General features: G+C 41.4%; 1 protein-coding gene across 9 annotated transcripts in view; it reads left to right on the top strand.

Moving 5' to 3' along the window:
- LOC138184901 (agrin) overlaps positions 1–19,857 on the top strand; it is a 388,032-nt gene that overhangs the window by 141,554 nt on the left and 226,621 nt on the right. The gene's annotated exons all lie outside the window — the stretch shown is intronic.

Here is a 19,857-nt window from a genome sequence, read left to right as displayed (position 1 = left end):
GTCGTTGCGTGGATTGCTGTAAAGTGCGTTTACATTCAAGCGTTTATCTCTCTTTTTCCCTTTTTATTTATCTTGATTTATGGGTGGAGTGATTTTTCCCATTGCAGTAGAATAGAATTTAGCTGCGTCTAGATTCCAAACGGTGCATGAATATTTCTTCCTAAATCAAGATTGTTGACAATTGTTCGATCGCGGGCTTTTTACGCAACCAGGCTGCATTTATTGTTGTTATTCGAAACATGTTCCGATCATTATCTTTTGTAACGTTGAAAAGCTACATACTTCTATAAAACACCGATACAAATCATACTGTCAAACGCATTATGCGAGGGCACTTTTCCAACCATCTCACGCATTTCCGCCATTGTTGCACGGTACCTATTTGCACGCCATACTATTGGCGTATTTTGTTCAGGATTTTCGTTGGTAATGTTTGCATTTCGTGGTCATTGTAACACGATCATCTATGTATGTGCGTGGCAGATGTTGGTACTTCGACAAAGTATCGTGCATGGATATGGTCGGGTCATTGTTTCAATGAATCGCAACTCTTGCATTAGCTTCAATAGAACGTCTAGCGAAATTGAAAAAGAAAATGTTGGCAAAATTTCTGAAGGAAATTACAATTATGAAAAATATATCATTAAAGGACGAATGTATTACCGAAATGCTTGCGTTAATTTCGCATTACTTTTATTATTTCCGTTACATTTAAGAATTACTAATAGCTTAAAATCCTGTCGTATAAAATGTTCTTTATCATCGTGAGTAGGGAAGTTTTCTTATAATAAGCAATCTTGAAAAACATGCCGCGATAATTATAAAAAGAATTTGTCGAAATTTCTCTCGAAACAAGTAAGTACGTCTATCTTTCGATAATTGGCAATTACGTTTAAATCGATTCATCGAACGATAATTAATCTTTAAGCTCGATCTCGGTTCATTAATCATTTAATTCGTCTTTTCTTTGCGTGACGGTGCATAATTCTGGGAATTCGGCGTAGGTACGAACGAGCAACCGACTGCGTTGAAACATCGTTACATCTGATCGCCTTAACAAGGGTAGAAATTACTTTAACGCGTTTGGAGAGCAGCGGGGCGGATCGCGTGAAATTTGTAGCGCAGGGAATGTCGATTATCAATTATTAGGGAAGTTGGTCGTGTAAAGGACGAGGCGGACGTTAGGTACAGTTATACCATTATTTGAATAGTTCATCGATACGATCGTTTCGGCAATGCGCACTGCGGATATCCGAAGTTTCAACATTCGGATATTGAATATGGTTAGGCGGAAATTGGGAATATTCGGGATACTTTGGTGCATGTTACTTCGAGCAACATTAGATGTTTCGATGACAACGATGCGCCCGGCCAATTAGTTTTGAATTCCGCGTAAATCAGCCTTGAAGGGTCGTGTACGCGGCGGAATAATTGGAAACGGTCCTGATTCCCCGCGATTCGACGCGACGGTCTGTCAAATTCATGCGCTCGCACAGTCTGATTAGTGGCCAGAACAGATGCGAGGAGAAAGCAAATAGATGTACAGACAAAGGACACGATATTTAATACTTCGAACGTGAAAACATAATGGTACTTTATTCGACTTATCTTTAATGTTTTATAAATCATCGTTCGACAGAAATTTTGCATCGTTTCTACGTTACACGCGTGAATTTTAATGCGTCTTTTATCTCTTTAATAACAGAACTATCTGTTACCAATTGTACGGGCCACGAAATTTCGAAATACAAAATTATCTTGCATTTTCTTCGTCCAAGCTTTGAACATTAAATATTTGAAGTAAATGAAAATTATGTCTCATGAGAATTTGAGTTCTCTATGCTATTAATTGGAACATAAACATTTCACGATTAATGGCCAATTATTTGCGGTAATACGTCTGAATTTGCAGGTGTTACGATATGCGCGAAAGAATAAAACTCGACAAGTACATTACTCGTCGCTCAAGATTTAATTCTCGAAATCCTATCAAGTGTATTATTTAAATATAAAATTTTAGTAACCATCGTGTGAATGCTCCTTCACGCGTTTTCGTGAATCGGCTTAACGTTTGCCAAGCATCGTCTGTAGTATTTGCACAGAATCGTTCGAACGTTCTGAGAAGCTCACGTTTTCGAGCACATTCGCGTTGCCAAGAAAAGCCACGAATATCTCTGTATTTCGTACTCTTAGATAGAGGCACTCGGCGCGCCGCCGCGAAATTTATTCCATTTACAAATGGCTTTCCAGCAAATAATTTTTATCGGGTCTCATCTAGCTCGTAGTTTCGCTTCCGTTCCGCAAAAGGATAAGGAATTCCGCATAATTCCAATAAATAATACACCATGCTAACGAGACGCCCTTTTTCGCTTTTGCCTTCATCTCTTTTGAAACAATATTCTGCCGACTTTATCCACGGCACACGTAGCATTATATAGAGACCGTTTCGCTCTAACTCAGTTACGAGCAGCTATTCGCAAATGTATTCACGGTATCGGCTCTCGAAATTTAATTGAACAAAGGAATTCTTAGAACCACGAGAAAAGTGTGCTGAATAGAAGGTATAGGGGTTAAGAGCTTCCGATTGGATCGGTGGCAAAGTAGTGTGTACTTTCAAAGTTTTTATGGAGTTGGGCAATTTTTGTTCTCATGCCGAGGTAAAGAACCGGAGTTGATCGAATTCGTCGAACTGAGATTTTAACTTGCATGTTTTATTCCTTAAGCAAGTTGGATTAAATCTTTTTGCATAGCTTATGTCTGTACGTATTTTCTTCTACTCGAGTTTAGTAGAGCTTAGTGTCTGTCGTTTAACGTAATCTAATAGGTCTCCAAACGCGAAAATGTTGCGAAAATAGCGCAATCGAGGAAGTAGTAGCGGACAGTACGTAGCCAGACATCCCCAAACGTTCGAGATTGCCGTTCCTTTCGACGTGCGCGTTATATTGAAAAATGTTTGAAACATGAACCACTTCACTTAATTAAAGCATTTCAAGCATACTCAGTTTTATCAGACATTTTTGTCGAAACTTGAAAAACTTTCCCTCTATTTTTTTCTTTTAAAGAAGCTTATCGTTCAGAGAGCTTTTTCATCATTATAAACGACGTTTGCACGAGTTTTACACGATACATAAAATTTTGAGCACGACTTTTAAACTTTGCTGCTCCCCAGCTACTTTTTAGTAAAATTACTTACACATCGGCACCTCGTATATTTCTCCTGTCATATAAATTAACATTACATTCTCTCGTATATTTCGCCGCGCCTGTTACATAATTTCTGTTCATTTGCACAATTTTAACTGTTCTCTGTATATTTTACGACATCCAATATATCGTATACATTAATTGCGAAGCATTTCACATATTGCAGCCTTCGAGGCTCGAACATCCACACCGTTTTAAAAAATAGTTTCTCCGAATTGTTTTGCGTATCGTTGCTTTCGAAGAGCAATCTACGTAAACGAGATGCGCCCTGTATCATCACTGATATGCTATTTTGTTATCCCTAGCAAGTGTATCGCGATATGATACGCATCAGCCACATTACTGTCAGTCGAACTGGTCGCATCTAGGACGTATCTTTCGCGTGCGTTCTCGTGTAACGTCGACGTTCGTATGTTCGCATGGATTATTGTTTCGCGATTAAACTTTAAATCGTGCTAACAGCATGTATGTTTGCCTTTGAACGCGTTTTTATCAGAATGTTGCGTTTCATGTACGCCATATAAAGATATATTTCATGTCGATGAAGATTAGAATCGCCGGTAGATGTTTAAAGAGGATAATACACATGGCAATTATAATTCTTCTCGTAGACCAGAAGAATGATCTTTTTTCAACGATAGTGGCTTTGAATTATTTCAGCCTGAATTTATGGTACCTTGATAGGCCTTAAATACGAGCGAGCACGTAAAGGTTTGTTAACGACGATGCATCTTTAAAGATAGTTTGAGACGGTATATAGCCTGCGTATTTTGGCTTGATAAAGTTTACGAGGGGGTCAAAGGCCGAATAGAGGCTTCATGTAAAGTACGTGGCTCGAAGGGTGGGCAATTTGAAGTTGCACGACTATCGGTTGTTAAATGTTTAACGGCGGTGTGCTTGGTAAGGCGAAACCTGTATCAAGCGATTTCGTATCGTTAATCATTATTAATTTAAAAGAAGGAAACTTTGTGTTTCGTGAATTATAAGCAGCGCGAGCCTTACTCCTGTTTATGTAACGCGAACAGGATGTTTAACTTCCGTAGTTTAAGTTTAAATTCCGAATATTTTCTTGGATAACAGCTTAAAATAATCAACTCCCTGATTTTACCTCAAACAAATTAATTACGACGAAACCATGTTTGTGCAAAAGCACATACTTCGAAGTAATTTTTGTAAAATCGAGTCCGGTCACATTAATATACACGTTACTATCTCAGAAATGCATAGTGTTCGAAGTTTGCTCGATTCACTGCAAACTTTTCATTCACCCAGCTCGATAATTAGTAACCTTCCAAAACGTAAATTTTTCCCACACGTATAACACGCATATGCATATCTGTATGTGGTTATTCCAAATGAAGAGGAGAAGGGGAAACTTCCATTTATGCTTTATCGTTGGGTCGAAAAAGGGTTTTCCTGAATACGAGGGGAAAAGAGCCGCGGCTCCATAGAGATCACTGGATGAAAAAAGTAGAGTAGAAATTCCGCCAAAAATATTCTACGAGAGCGGGTGCAGTTACTATAAATCGCTGCGCCCTCCGTTTCCCCCCCAACCGCTTATACGCCCCGTCGCGGCGTCGCTGGTGCGAATGCGAGTAAGGCACGGGAATGAAAGAGACAGAGAAAAGGGGTAAAGGAACGCAGCGGTTGAGCGAAAAAAAAGAGTCCAGCCGATAAATTACATGTAGAAAAAACCGTGGCACCAACGGTGGATGGGGTGAGAGAAAGAGAGAGAAAGGAGGAGTCAGAGAGAACCACAAAGGCAGATGGAGGGAGAAGGAAAGAAAGAAAGGGTTAGAAAGGGAAGAATTGTCGGTTCACGTGATATAAATGCGAGAGGGTGCACAGCGCTCGCTTTTTACGGGTTTTTCTGGCTCTTCTTGGAATCACGTTACACCGGCCAACATTATCGAGCTGCTCGCTAATATCAGCCACGAGATTTTACCGAAGTCTCTCGATTGCCGTTGCGACAAAGGGAAAAGTCGAGTATCAGGATTTTTGTACCGACGAAATTTCGCACCATATCAAGGACGTCATAAATTTCGAGCGGAACGTGAAATTTTGTTTGACGATCGTTCGCATACTTTGATAGTGTCCCACGGTGTAGGAGGAACGTCCGTTAGCATCGGCACGAAAAAGGATGCTATGAAAAAGTAAACAGTGTGACAACGAGTGAGATTCGCCACGAAATCGGCGGAGATTCGGACGAGAAAAAGAACGAGGGCTGCTGCATGAATCCGCGCGAGAGAAAGGGAAAGAAAGAAAGGGAGAGAGTGCATCAAGGGAAAGCTCGTGAAAGTCGGTATTCTTACTATTCCTCGGATCCGTGGTTAGGATATTTCTTGTTTCGTCACGTGAGTTGCGAGTCGGTCGGCCCCGCTTTGTGTGCTCGGCACATACGCGTCTTTGCACAGAGCTGTACGTGGCGTGCAAGCTATACTCGCAGATAAGGTTACGTTAAGAAATTGCTTTCTGTGGGACGAAGCCAAACCCGAAGAAGAAACTCTCTTGCACGCGGTAACCTTCTCTTTTTTCTCCTTTACCTTTCCCCTATATTCCTTTTTCACCGTGTCTAGTTTCGACCTCGTCCTCTACACTTCGCGTTTAGCGTTTCCCTTTTCTTCCCCCCTAACCGACCGTCGTAGTCGCATCGTCATCGTTCTTCTCGACTCTTACTTATACCGCTTCGGCTTTCGTTTCTGTCCACTTCCTTCCGTGGAGATACGCGCCGACAAAAGGTGACGGAGCCTCAAAGGGGCGCACCGAGAGAACGCGGGAAGCCGTGCTTCTTCCTTTGAGTTTCCACGAAGCCAGTCCAGTTTCTCGCACGCCATCTCAGCGTGACCGAGGGGGAGGACGATTATTTTGTTACGATAGCAACTGTAATCCTGCGTTTCAATGTTTTGGCCACGCTACCGGGTTTCCCTTCCGCGACGCGTGATTACGCTTGGAATCCTGTTTCTAAACGAGAGTCGGATTCAATGTGAATGATCTTTGGTGTTTCGCGGAAAGCTGTAATGGAAAGGGACGTTCTCTATAGAATTGGAATTTTCATGAAACGAAGTAACACTTCATCGTGTTACGACTTATTCTAATATACTTTCTAATATTTAATATACGATATACATAAGATATAACGAGACTTAAAGTTACGGTTAGCAAGTCTGCAACTGTCCCTCGGTACGATACGGTGAATATTGTAGCTTATTACGCAGGATTATGTACCTTTGCACGTCCGATTTGTATTTCACGGATAATAACATCATATGATATGCAAGTTGGAAAACAGTAATTTCGGAATCCGATAATTTCGATAATTCACCTGCCTGATCGACTGATTATCTTCTCCGTCGATTTTCACGGCTATTACGAGATAAAATCCTACTCTGTTTGTGCCAATAACACAAACAGTTGCTTCGCCTGTCGCATTAATTTCACAGGATCGCTCTTCTTTTTTTCTTCGTAATATCGATCGCACCCGGCGGAAGGATTAATTTGCGACAATAAATTGAGTCGTTGAAATATCTGCCTGTTAGTCGACAATCCTGTATACATTCAATGTATCCAACGTGCACGGTAACCGCGTAATGCGCGGCATAACAACGAGCGATAACACTTTATTATATTTTACAAACCGGTCAGCGGCACCGGTTGCATTATGAGGGAAAAGTCGATGCTCGACCAAGGGCGGTAGAAGGGAGGGCGGGCACACACGTGAGCATGGCAGGATATGGGGGGGACAGGGGATAGGATTAAAATTAGTCTGTCATATTAACAGCAGCGGCGGGCAATTTACGTATTATTTAAACCCGTTTGCTGTAAATAAACGGACCGAGCGTTAATCTCATACAAGTTATAATGAAAAGCAAACGCTGCGCTTGTTTAGCCTGCTCACTTATCATGTTCTTTGAGTCGAAACCACGGTTCTTCTTTTTTCTTTCTATTCGTCTCGTGAATATTGGTCGCACAGGGACGAAAAGTTAATTGCGGACTGCGAAAAAAGTTTTCTCCGTGAGAACTTGGAATATAGCGATACGGTGGCGAAATATTGAACAGAAATAAATGAAAATATCTTTCTTGCGATCGCATGAAATGAAAAAGAGAGAGAGATATTATTTTCGTAAATTGTTCGTAGTACGTTATAATATGTTTCATACTATGTATTACAATATGTTTAATAACATATTCTGTGATCTAAGTTAATATTATACGACATAACGGTTAATATTTGATATATATTCGGTTGAATTATTTATATGTGCCAAAAAAGCAGACGTTTCTTTGAAAAAGCTGTATAAACGAAAATATTTTATTTCCGCAATGATCCGTTGGAAACTGAATTCACTCAGATAGTTATGTTCCGTTTCCATGGCTTTGCAATTTTTAAACGCGCAACTTTATCGCATCTTTGATTAGTAATCGATGTGTATAAAAATCCTTTTTATCGAAACTATATGCACAACGTGCGTATGAAAATATTTCGCTTTCAAATGTAAAACACTGTGGTCGTACAATAATTATCAACGGAGAGATTAATTAATAAAGCATTTTACTGTCTATTAAGGCAAGTATAAACAATTCATTAATCAGTTGTATTCGATGCAACGCATTATTATTATTAATTCATCTGTAAACGAGAATTCGATATTAGATAAAGACTACTGAAAACAATGGTCGGTTTTATTTCGTGCTTTCAATTAATCGTGACGCTAATTTCAACGTGATCCAAAGTTTTCGACAGTCGTTTGATAATTTAGTCCACGTCCTCAAAACCTTCTGCCCGTTACTAACTTAATAGATATCGACTCACATTAATTACAAACCGAGTCCTGATTATCCTGAAAATTGAATTCAAAACTGAGATAGAATTTAAAGCGAACTCTGCGAAAGAATTTTGTTTTTAACATATTCAACGAATGGTACGATTATTCACACTATAAACCGGATTACTTGTATTATTTGTTTTCCAATATCAAAAATCTCTCATGAAACGATAAGAATCCTACAGTTCCTTTTTGGTAATAATTTCAGCCGTCGAATTATTTAAATTATTTCGAACATTGCGCGCAACAGTAAAGTCTTCGGTCGTAGTTTCCTAAATAGGAAAGAAACGAAGGAAAAGGATGGAATTAATTTCGATAACGTTAACATGGTTTCTGGGTTACATTGGCGTAGATGGCCGCGGAAGAAGCGATCCCTTTCGTTGGCTGGGGACACGATAATCGATGCCCCCGTATCCACGACCAATGGATTCGATATCAAGCAGCGCAAAAATGGCAGCATGCTGGTCGGTAAGGAGCAAAAAATAGAGACAAAAGCGTCTGTATCCACGAAACAGGCAGTCACTGAAAATAGGCGGTATGAATTAATCAACTGCGTCAGCTCTCGTAGCCTGTCGTTTATCGAGATTCAACCCCTCGGTCTGGCTTCTCCGAATTCCGTTTTTATTATTTTTACCTTCTATTCATTCTCCGTCCTCCTATTTCTATCCCATTCCTTTTTTGTTACGAGTCACGAAAAGATAGATTTTGTTTCAACCGATTGGAAAAGAATACCGTGGAAACTGTGTACCATGAAAAGAATAGAACACGCGCATACGAAATGATAACTAAAATGTATCAAACACGGCTGGATGTTCACGAGCGCGCACGCGACGATATTTTACGACGCGTTTAAATATTGACCCGTTTAAACGACGCGACGCGCCAACGATACTCGACGCGTATATTCTATTAGTTCTCGATGCTACTACCATTTGTCGATCTTTTAATACTTCGATCTTGTTTATCGGGAAGATCAGACACCGGTTGTTCAAAAGTACAATGAAACGCCGCCATGGTCGGATCGGTTCCGTTTGTTTGTATCCGCGGTCTGTATCGTCGTATCAAGCAGCGTCGTTTCTCTCATCGAGTTTATTTCACGGTAGAATACACGATCACGTACATATATATATGTGCTTGTATAAAAATTCGAAACTTCTTCCACGTGTAGGTCGTAGTCGAACGATCGTTCTTTTTGTCATTCATAAAACTTCGCTGACGGAATTGATAAATCGAGCGCCATGTCAAAGGGCGATATGTAAATGCTCGAAGAAATGTTTCTTAATGTACAGAAAGAAACGCGTAAGTCAAAGAACTTGACGAAAGACAGATTAGAATTTGAAGATTTTTAAGATTATTCACAGATTGTTCAAGACCTGGGTAGATGTCTAAAAATATGTATACGGACTTTGCAAACTTCAACAGCCTCTCCTCCGAATATATTAAACTAAACTTGCAGAAGGATTCAAACTTACAAACGGTACATTAGTTTTCTTAATTATCATTGTCACCAGATGCGTGTTTTGTAATTGCAAATGAGCTTTCATTTATGTGACGAACAGAAAACGAAAACGTCTTCTTTCTCTAAATAGAACAATGAATTTCATCAAACGCAAATGAACGCACGTTTTTTAATCCTGTTGGGAATTCTGTAGAAAGGTGGCGAATAATCTGCATTGTTCATAGCCACTTTACGGTCTCCAGTCAAATCAAAGTCACGTTAAGGACACTCGAACTGCAGACGTCTCAGCGTGAGAATTTCGCATGAACAGAAGCTTACGTGTACAGGTACGTGTCCTAACCGAAACCCTTTAACTCGCGCAATCGCGGGCTGTGACTGAGACATGGTTCTCCAGGGACGACCAACTGAGATTTACGGACTCGATTCCCCTACATCGTAGCTCTGCACGTACCGCACGCAGACTGACGTGAGCTTGCAAGACCGTGAATCGTTTTTGGTCCCGTGCTCGTGAGCAGATGCTATACTGATGCTCGGACCAGTAAGTATTCGCAATTTCGAAAGGGTTTGGTACTCTTTTCGTCTTCCTATCACGTTGATCCGCCCGTTTCTTACCATCGGAGAGAATAAATCTCGACGACTTTTAAAACCGGATCAGAGGAAGGGCCTCTCTTTTGAGAAAACGTCTATGTATAGAAGATGGTAGAACGAGGTAGAGTGATCTTGGTGCTTGACAGATTCGTGATGAATAAAAAAGGAGCAAGAGGAATTACTATGGAACGTTAGATCCGATAGGATGTAGTTCGAGTTAAGATCCACGTAGGTTCTTGCTAGAAAAATAAATGAAAGCTGAAATAAAATGTACGTACTATGAAGCGAGGAATTTACTAAAGTGGTTTGAAATTTTAATTACTAATTAGAAGTTTCATAGGAGAGTGAGAAGTAGAAAATTAGAAAATTTACAGAATCACGATCAAAGAGATTCTTATGAACATTTATGTGTACTTAATATAGAATATATATATTTATATATTTATGTGTACTATATAGAATATATATATATTTATGTGTACTTAATATAGAAGGATAGTTCATAGCTCGTTCGAACTTATTTCAAGGTTATATTAAGCTTGTTCAGTGACATTTTAGGTATCGTCAAGAATTATGGAACGTCACATGGGCCTTGGGTTGTCGGTAGAGAAGCGACAATCGAATTCTCGATTGGAATGATAATACACGTATTATAGCTCATTTTGGCGCGCCTATACCGAGTTCTAGTTGCACGGCTGATTGCTACTCAATACCAGGATCTCTCACTCATCCTGGTATAGCCTCATATACGTACCTATCTGACTGCGCGTTTCAGTAACAATGGCGCATTACGTCGGTTTAATCGATGATAAATCACGCCGCGATATCCGTGACCGATATCTCCGCTTTTCGAGATTCACCGTTGAGAGAAACATTTATCGTCCAAAATGATATACAATCGCGATTAAGCGTGTTGGATAGCGTCATACCTTCGCCAAAGTGACCCTTTTTTTTTTAAACAAAATCGTTCATCACGTGAATTACCTTGCGTATAAAAGTTAATTACAATATCCGTGTAGAATGTTAATAAATATAAGAATCGTTGAACGCGTTTCGTGCACAAATATTCGCGATGCTACGAAATTGAAAAAATTCAGATCCAGGGAATCTTGAATCTCCGATTGTGTGTTTCGTATACAAATTCCAAGGAAAGTAAACCCGAGATTGTTTCGAGAAACACTTGCACCATTGCGCATTAGAATTCTGAACAACTGTTAGAGTCGAGAAAAAGAGCTAGAGAAAGAGAAGGGAAAAAGAGAATAGGAGTATCGTGGAGATCGTTACGTTAACTTCTAACGACATTACCGGTTCCCTCGATTAACTCAGGGCTTTAAACGACGTCGTGTTTCTAGGAGGATGACGCCATTTCGGGCGTAGAAGACGCGCCGCGACGAGGGTCGCGCACAGGTGTGAATCGCGTTCACCAGTCCCACCGTCGCGATGACTGCGTCCGTGTGCAGCCACGCTACCACATATACATACATACATGCTCCAAATAGCTTCCACCCAGGGGAGAACTCCATAAAGACTGATTTACGCGCAGGATTTATGAAGACCGTTCGGTTTTCTGGCTAGTATTTCACAAATGCGGGCCGTTTATTTTTCGTCTTTTTCCAGCCTTTTAAATTTCCTTGTTTTTGTTTGCCTCGATATGCACGAAATCTTCAATTTTTCCCTTTTTCCCATATCTTTTTCCCTCCTATTTTCTCGCGTATCCCTAACGCGATTAGAGTGTATCTGTCTGAACGAGAAAGAAATAAATAGATAAATAGATAAATAGATAGAGGAAGAGAGAGAGAGAGAGAAAGAAAGAAGAGCATGTAGGAGAGTATATCGGTCGTAACGACCGATAATCGCATAATTCAGCGCAAGTTACGATTCAGAGTGAACGGGACGTTATCACGCTGCCTCTTGAAAAGCATTAAAAGGCGAACGCAATTCTATAAAGTCGATAGCGGGTAGAAATTCAGAGCCGGCCCGCGGCGAAACTAGTTACGACCTCTAGCATTTACCGCGGCATGATTAATAGAGAATTGCAACCGACGTTGGCCAAGCTCGTTGAACGCCTGCAAAGGAAGCTTTCCAATATTTCTCGACTCTCCACGGACTTGTCGATGCGATGGTGGTCGTGTTCGGCCTTTAGTGGCGACCCGAGTATCGAATTGACATTAGAAAAGAAATACCGACGCTCCTTTTTGTGGTCGTTGGTAATACATTGTTACACCGTGATTTTGTTGGCGATACACGAGCTTTGTTCATTAGATAATACGATTTCAATAATTGCCAATCATCGAACGGAACTATACTATTTAAATAATTTTCTTCAATTATATTTTTAAACTATTATCGTCATACTTAATCCTCCATGAAAAGGGACAAGAACTTTGTTAATTATTATATTATTAATGTATTTGTTAATTGTTGTATTATTATTAATTTATATTATAATAATAATTACAATTAATCTATCATACAGTAACTGATGTTCCATGTTCCATATTTATACTGACAAAATTTACAAACGCAAAACTTCTATAATTAACACGCATCGGAATGTTCGTAATACACTTACCGCTAATGCACCGTAAAAAGACGTGAAAAAACAGAACTGACACATTAACCTAACGACCATCCGTCCATATATTCCGCGTTACAATCTTTACCGTACAAATTCGTGGTCTTGATGGCTTTCGTCCTACTCATTAATCAATCTTCAAAGATCGACTCATTGTAAGCAAAGCCTGGACGACTACGCGATACTTGTTAGTCGACGAGCGAAAAAAGCGGTCGAGCGATCGAAATTACCTGTAGAAAAGTTCATTTGCGGGTCGTGGTAAAAACCGTGTTCGTGGTAAAAAGGCGCATGGTAGTGACAGAAGGAGGGGATAGACGAGCAAGGAGATTGCTAAAGAGTATGAAAAGGGTTGGCGTAGACCGCGGCCGAGTCAGTAGATGCCGGGCATGTTTCACGGTGGATCGTTCAGAATATTTCAAGGCTTTGCACGTGTCTCTGAGCGCAATCTGCGTGTAGGGAAAAGCTAGAGGAAAGGGCCAGTGTCAGCGAGGTAAAGGGAAGGCGGCTTTTACAGAACCCTAGGATTTAACTTTCTAACCGAGAAGGCGGATAGAACGAAAGCGCGGAGGGTTGCAAGCGCTCCGACCAGTGGCTGGACACGAACCTGCTCTCGCGAAAGCGGATAACGGTAGCGATGCAGAGGTATGCAAAAGGGTTGTCAGGGGGAGGAAGCTAGAATCGAAAGGACGAAGGGGGACGAGCACTGGCTAGTCTGCCACGAATACGCTTCCATAGGATGGAGAACGGTAGACTATAGCAGAGACAGAAACAGGGTGTCGCGACAGAGTGCTCAACTCGGACAAAGGAACACCGTGCCGGACCGTAGACAAAAGGTTAATCTTCGTTTTTTGCAGAGTTTAACTCCATCCCCTGGTAAACGACCGTTCTATTTCTCTGTTCCTTGTTCCTCGTTCTAGCCACGAATTCATCCCCCTCGATCCTACTTACCAAGCCAGACCGAAAACTACAATTCGAATACGAACGCGCCAAGATTTATACGCCAGCTACCGCGCGACTGTGTTAGCCACCGTAGCGGACAATTCTCTCGGTGCAGTTGCCACGGCTTAGCAGATTTTCAGTCGAGTCGAGGAGATCTCTTCACGTTGAATCTTGACGAGTTCCCTGGTACGAGGAAATTAATTGAAACCATTCGAATTGCGAGTCAAATAGCAAGAACACAGGAACATCCCTTCGTATCCTATCGAATTTTCGCGAAGCGTTATGATGCTGCAGGAAAGTATCGTTTTTCCATGTGAGCGAAGCGTGCAGCTTAAATCAAGTCTGTATACTCGTTCAGTGATGAACTGTTCTCTGGTAGCGACGCGGAAGGGCAAAGGCACTTGTTTCGTTCGGTCGTTGTGTACTGAACCGCGCTGTGTTTGCCGGCTCCTGTGCCCGTGTATATTGCGTGTACCAGCTGGATCTTTTAAAGAGAATACGAAGACGTGGTTTCACCTCCGCGACTTTATGGTGGTGAAATGAAACTGCAGGAAGGAAGGCTGCTTTATTTTGGTTGCGAACGAGAAAGAGAGAGAGAGAAAGAGAAAGAGGGACGCGATGAGACGGTGCAGGTATGCCGTAATGAAATTCATCGCGCGACGATATTGAATTCAGAATCACGGTTACTTTCGCGACAGTCGAGAATTACCTTGAACGGAATTCCGGGAACGTTTGCAATAATGGAGGCCGTACAGAGGTTCGCCGGGCCTGTTTACCAGAGAACAAGACCTTGAATGGCGGTCTTCTGCTTAGCATAGCGGGGAGAACGTCTCGAGGCGGCATATTTCCTTCGAGTCGAGTTCGAGGAATAATTTCGAAGCGGCACGAGCCCCGTGGCGTAAGTCGGTTTCACGAGTCGCGGCACGCGCCGCTTCGCTTTCCATATTAGACTTTATAATAAGGACCGTCCTAGTCTTACGTATGTTAATACACGTTAAGCCTGATCCTACGAGTCGCCAGTCCCACGAGTCGCCCTTCTTCTTCCTTGGATTTACGTGCTGCCGCGAGAACATGTCGAGAAACGCGAGTTACACGTAAAAGTGAATGGAGAGTATGAAAGGTCACGCGATAAAACTGTCTTGAAAACTTGAATTATATGAATCATAAACGATAGATAGAATGCCTTTGGTAGCAATAATGTAACGATACCAAAAACTGTAACAGCAGGCAAAAAGCACGTATATAAATCGTATATTAATTCAGCCAACCGGCATCACCGATTATCGTTACAAGCTGAGGGTGAGGTAAGCAACCAGGCCAGGGTGCAAGAGCTTGTTACCCCGTAACGGCCTCTATCTCGGCCTTAATAGGTCCAGATGTTGTTACGTCCGGGGTCGGCTTAAACTACTTCTGGACAGCTTTATCCGGCGACTCACCGCGACACGAAACGGCCGACCAATCGTGCCGCCTTCCACTCGGATTAACAATGTTGTAGGACGAACCAGGGAGCAGCCTAATTACACTTTATACCGCTGTATTATGGCAAAGATACGTATCAGCGAAATTGCATCGTGGTTTTCCTCGGACACGGATTTATCGTCGCGCCGGTATCTTTCGTAACTATACGGTTAACCGATCTCTTCCTTTCTTTTCTCATTCGATCTTCCCTCAGAAGAATTCTGTGAAAAGTGACGCGAGTCGTCACAGCTGTGTCATAAACTGAAAAACCCATTCGACGTTTGCGAACGACGCAACTTTTGCGAACGCAATTAAAGTAAACTCTCGTTAGGAGAGAACGTTTTTGAAAAATTAGGAAACAAAGGGACAATACCATCCTAGTTTTCCACAATCTTCTTTGTCGACTTCATTTCTCGCGAGCCAATGCCACTCGGGCTATGTAATTGCTGCACTAACGAAGGATGCCTCGTTACCTCGGATCAGAAAAGTTCGAACGAATTTCGAGAGTTTTTCGCGTTGCACCGGCGAACGAGTACACCTTCTTTTCAACACGACCACATTCGCCTACTTTCTTCGGCCCGTTGCAACTTTTACGACTTGCTTGTGCTCCACTCCCTAGCATGGAGTTAAGCGTCTTTCATTAAATTCCGGCATCCGTTCGTACGAGTCGTAAGACAGATTAGTCTGGAAGTGTCTTCCGGAACTTAATGGTCGTGACAATTAAACAGGAGTTTTGACACAAAACGGTTTGCTCGAGCGAGTAATCACGTTCTACTTGCTTTAACAACTATGCCAACGTAGCAGCGGTGGTCCTTTAAACGTTTGTATCGAATACATTCCAAAATGAGTAGACGTTTTAATATCCACTTACTTATGAAGTAAATATACAAATAAGTACACGCATACACGCTATGACAGAGGGTAAATATAATTTTATGTTTCTTCTTTTTTCAAAAATTTTAGAAGATTTACGGATGTAGCAACGCTTTTAAAAACTCCTTGTGTATTTAAATAATGCCCGGTACATCGGCTAAAGCAAATTTGATCCACTAATTACGGATGATCCATCGATAAAGCGCAATTAAGAACAAATTTCCTCGCCGCCCATTTCACAAAGTCGTTCATCCACCTCTTCAACCCAAACTCATCTCTCAGTAATATCCACCGCCTGACAAACCCTTCTCACCAATAATTCTATTTTCATTTCATTTTTAATTCCTCGTCTGCGATCTTTCTTTAGGCTACGTCCAATATACATCTCCGCAAGGAGGGTGACTGCCGCGGAAAGGACGATACGATGTCGCTCTGCCTGTGGCAATTCGTGTTAATTAATCATTCGTAAAGAGACCAATAATCGCGAGGAAATCCGTGCTTGTCTCCAACGGATCATCCCTTACATTTTCTCGCCTCTTTTCTCTCACCCTCGTGTCCTAACCATCTCTTCTCTTCTGTCCCCTTTTCTTCTCTCTCTCTCTCTCTCTTCGGCCCATCTGTCCGTCTTTTCCCCTTTCCAAGCTGTCTTATAAGGGAGGATTAATTAACGCGCAGCCCGGCCGTATAGCGGGCAACGATCTTCGCGTAATTGCCGCGAGTGGCGTTGCTCCTTCGTGGCAGTTCTCACGGCTTATTTTAAATGCGACGTGAAATCAGCTTAATAGCGTCTCACGGAAATCGTGGCCGTCTTCTTCGATCGTTTCATTTCTTCCTCCTTTCCTGCAGGCGCTAGGATGGGAATCCTAACGGGGCAACGAACCGTGACACTTTTAAGCCGGCCAGGCTCAGACTTAAGGACTTAACGTCGAGCCTCGGCTTCCCTTGTTATCGTCAAGATCGTCCTGGATGATGACGATTATAAATCAAGCCGTGTAGCCGCCACTCGTTAACTTCCACGCGCCGCTTATGCGAGTAAGCGAATCGAGGACGAAGGAGTCTCCAGATGACCCGGATTTCTCTATTGGTCTGAGTAATTGTCGGCGATCGTCGCGATCCTGTCCGATGATAATTTGTTATTTGATTATTGGTATCAAAATTATATGTTCGTACAGTTCATTCCGAAAAATTGGAAACACTGTATATAGTCTTTAAATTTCGCATAAATGTATAAACGGTATATTTATCTTCGTTGACTCTGCGGTGTTGTATAATGAATAACGCGATACATATTTATCTCGATTATGTGTTGTGTATTATTGGGAACTGGTACTATGCAAATTTAATTAAAGGACTCTTAAGTAAAGGAAAAGAGGAAATTTGCATTCATGCGAAAAAATCGCATGATCAGATTTTTTTCTTTTATCTTTGTAATATATCAGTCGTGACAGAACGAGCCTGCGGGTATTCTAAGAATAAATCTTAACCTATTGCCATGTAGACAAGTTAATTAACAACCTTCGCTTTTATAATAATTGATATTTAACTCTAATATTGCATTTCAAAACTTTCGTGCCATAATACAAGGAATGGGTGTAATAAATTTTGCTTTCCTAGAGCGTACAATCTTTCTGATTAAAATCATCAAGCGGTGTAGTTAATCGCGAGCGATCAACCGTGGCGTTTTAATCAAAATCTTCAACATTTCCTTCTTTGAAATTGAATAAACCGAGCCATTACAAAGCAACTTGCTCGCGCAAGCGGACAATCTCTGGAACACCCAGGAAGTCACACCTACGAATCCAATCCCTGTCGCGAAGCTTAATAACGAGTAGGTCCGATTCTAGTTAGATAGAGCCGTTCCGAAGAGAATGAGTTCAAAAGAGAAAACGACAATTAGGAGAGACATGGCGCCCACACGGATATCTTCTTCCCACCTTCTTTATATCTCTCGAGGAGAAAACAAATTACGACGATTCTCTATCTGCCAGGGAAATAGTGAACGCGACATTACGAGGTAGTAGATTCTGCCGCTTTGCCCCCATTGGTCTACCTACTCGAAATCGTCGGAGTAGGTACAAGTAACGCTTGAAGTTAGAAATTAGTAGTGTTGCCGGGCGTTTAAAAGATAAAAGCAAACTTTTCCCATTAATGCCCGCAGCCTAGAGTGTGGAGAGTTCATGGCCTCGTGGAGGAGGAGTCGGAGGAGGTTGGTAAAGGAGTGGAGATGGTGGCGACGCCACCACGGTACTAGCCGACTCAATTGTAACCCCTAGCCCCACAACCTCTTCCGGTCCAACCCTGAGACGCGGTTCCCTGTAATTATTTAAAAAGTTTTCACCTCGTCCCGGCCGGTCTGTCGAGTACCAACGTAGATCAGGTATCATTATACGCGAACACACGACCTCCCAAACGGACACGATTTATTCCCTAACTTGCTCGTTTCCTGCGACTGCGTTCCGTTTGAGGTAGTCTCCTCGTCCACCCTCTTCTTTTTCGAAATTAATATTCGCTTATTGGAACGCAGCGACGTTTCCTACGAAATAGACATTCCGTTGAAATATTTCCGCCATCGAATCTTCAGCGAATAATTAATATGACGCGTCGACGTGGTATGAATCTAAATAAAAATTAAAAAGACGTAGCGTTCAATACCGCTACGTGAATATACACAAAGAAATATACCGTGTAACAAAAACGTTGAAAATTGTGCGTGTATCTCTGCGTGAGAAGTTCCAGGATCTAGTAATTATTTGTGTCTTCCTAATCTCCGAATAAGACATATATTCGAGATGACGTCGATTGAAAAATAAATATAACTTGGTTGGTATTAGCGAAATTAAATTTTCTTGAACAAGGTTTCATAATATTTTGTTTAATATAAGATTATATTAATTTAAATAAGTTTTACATTAATATTAAGTTTTCATAATAATTATTTTATGATTTTTAAATAAAAACTGCTATAACCAGACGAGAGCTCGAGCGAAAAGTATTAGATCTAGAAGTAAACCTTGATCAGAACGATTCATCTTTAACGTGGCTGGATGATATAGGCATTTAGTAGAGCGCGATGCATGGCAATTAGTCGATATCGTAGGCACGTTGGAAAGAACGCAGTGTCGTAGCGTACACATTCTAGCATTGAATGGCTGCTATAATTTGCGATGGCAATGCCTGCGAAAATGCCATAATGGAATTATTGCGCTCGCCTGTCCGTTCATTCTCTGCCTCTCTTCCTTTTTCCCTATTCCTCCACGATGTTCGTCGGGCAGTGCCACGCCTGTACATCCGTTTCCGGCTATTTTTGGCAATTTTCATCCATTCACGTGGCCAAATAATACGCGAGTCGGCAGCCGGCGTAGAACTGGCGCGGTCATTTGAAAGGGAAATCGCGTTTTCCCGAGGAAAAATTTCCCAACCGGTGGTGAGGAAAAAATCTCGATTATATTTCGGCGCGTAAACGTCGCGACATCGAATGAAACCATCGGATGAACATCGTGTTCAAAATTATTCGATATCTGCTTGGTTGGATCGCTTCGAAAGGTTTCATCCAATTTTCACTGGCACTTTACATTTAATAGTTAATAATTACAGTTTCGTCAATTTTATCGCTTTACCGATCAAGGCAGTGACGTTTTATTTGATTTCTTGTAATTTTGTCGTCGCACATTGACCGATATCGTTGTGTCAGTATTTTTATTTTATTAGATCGGATGGTTGATCGAAAGTAATTTCAGAAAATACAGTTATTATTAATTATTGGTTCCGTGGAGTAATCAGGCCGGTTACAAATCAGTGTGTTTACAATAAATTTGGTCCGGGTGTTTCAATTTAGTAAATGCTGGTTTTCTTTCATTAATTATTTGACCTGCTTCTACCATCCATATTGCTGTACTTCGACCACAATTCCAATCAATTAATATATCGTCCGTGAGTTC

The sequence above is a fragment of the Bombus flavifrons genome, chromosome 11 (assembly GCF_040668555.2).
Source record: "Bombus flavifrons isolate JBK064 chromosome 11, iyBomFlav1_principal, whole genome shotgun sequence".
In the NCBI taxonomy this organism is placed as follows: domain Eukaryota; kingdom Metazoa; phylum Arthropoda; class Insecta; order Hymenoptera; family Apidae; genus Bombus; species Bombus flavifrons.
Note: the sequence above shows the minus strand (reverse complement) of the source record. Positions and strands in the feature narration are given on the sequence as shown.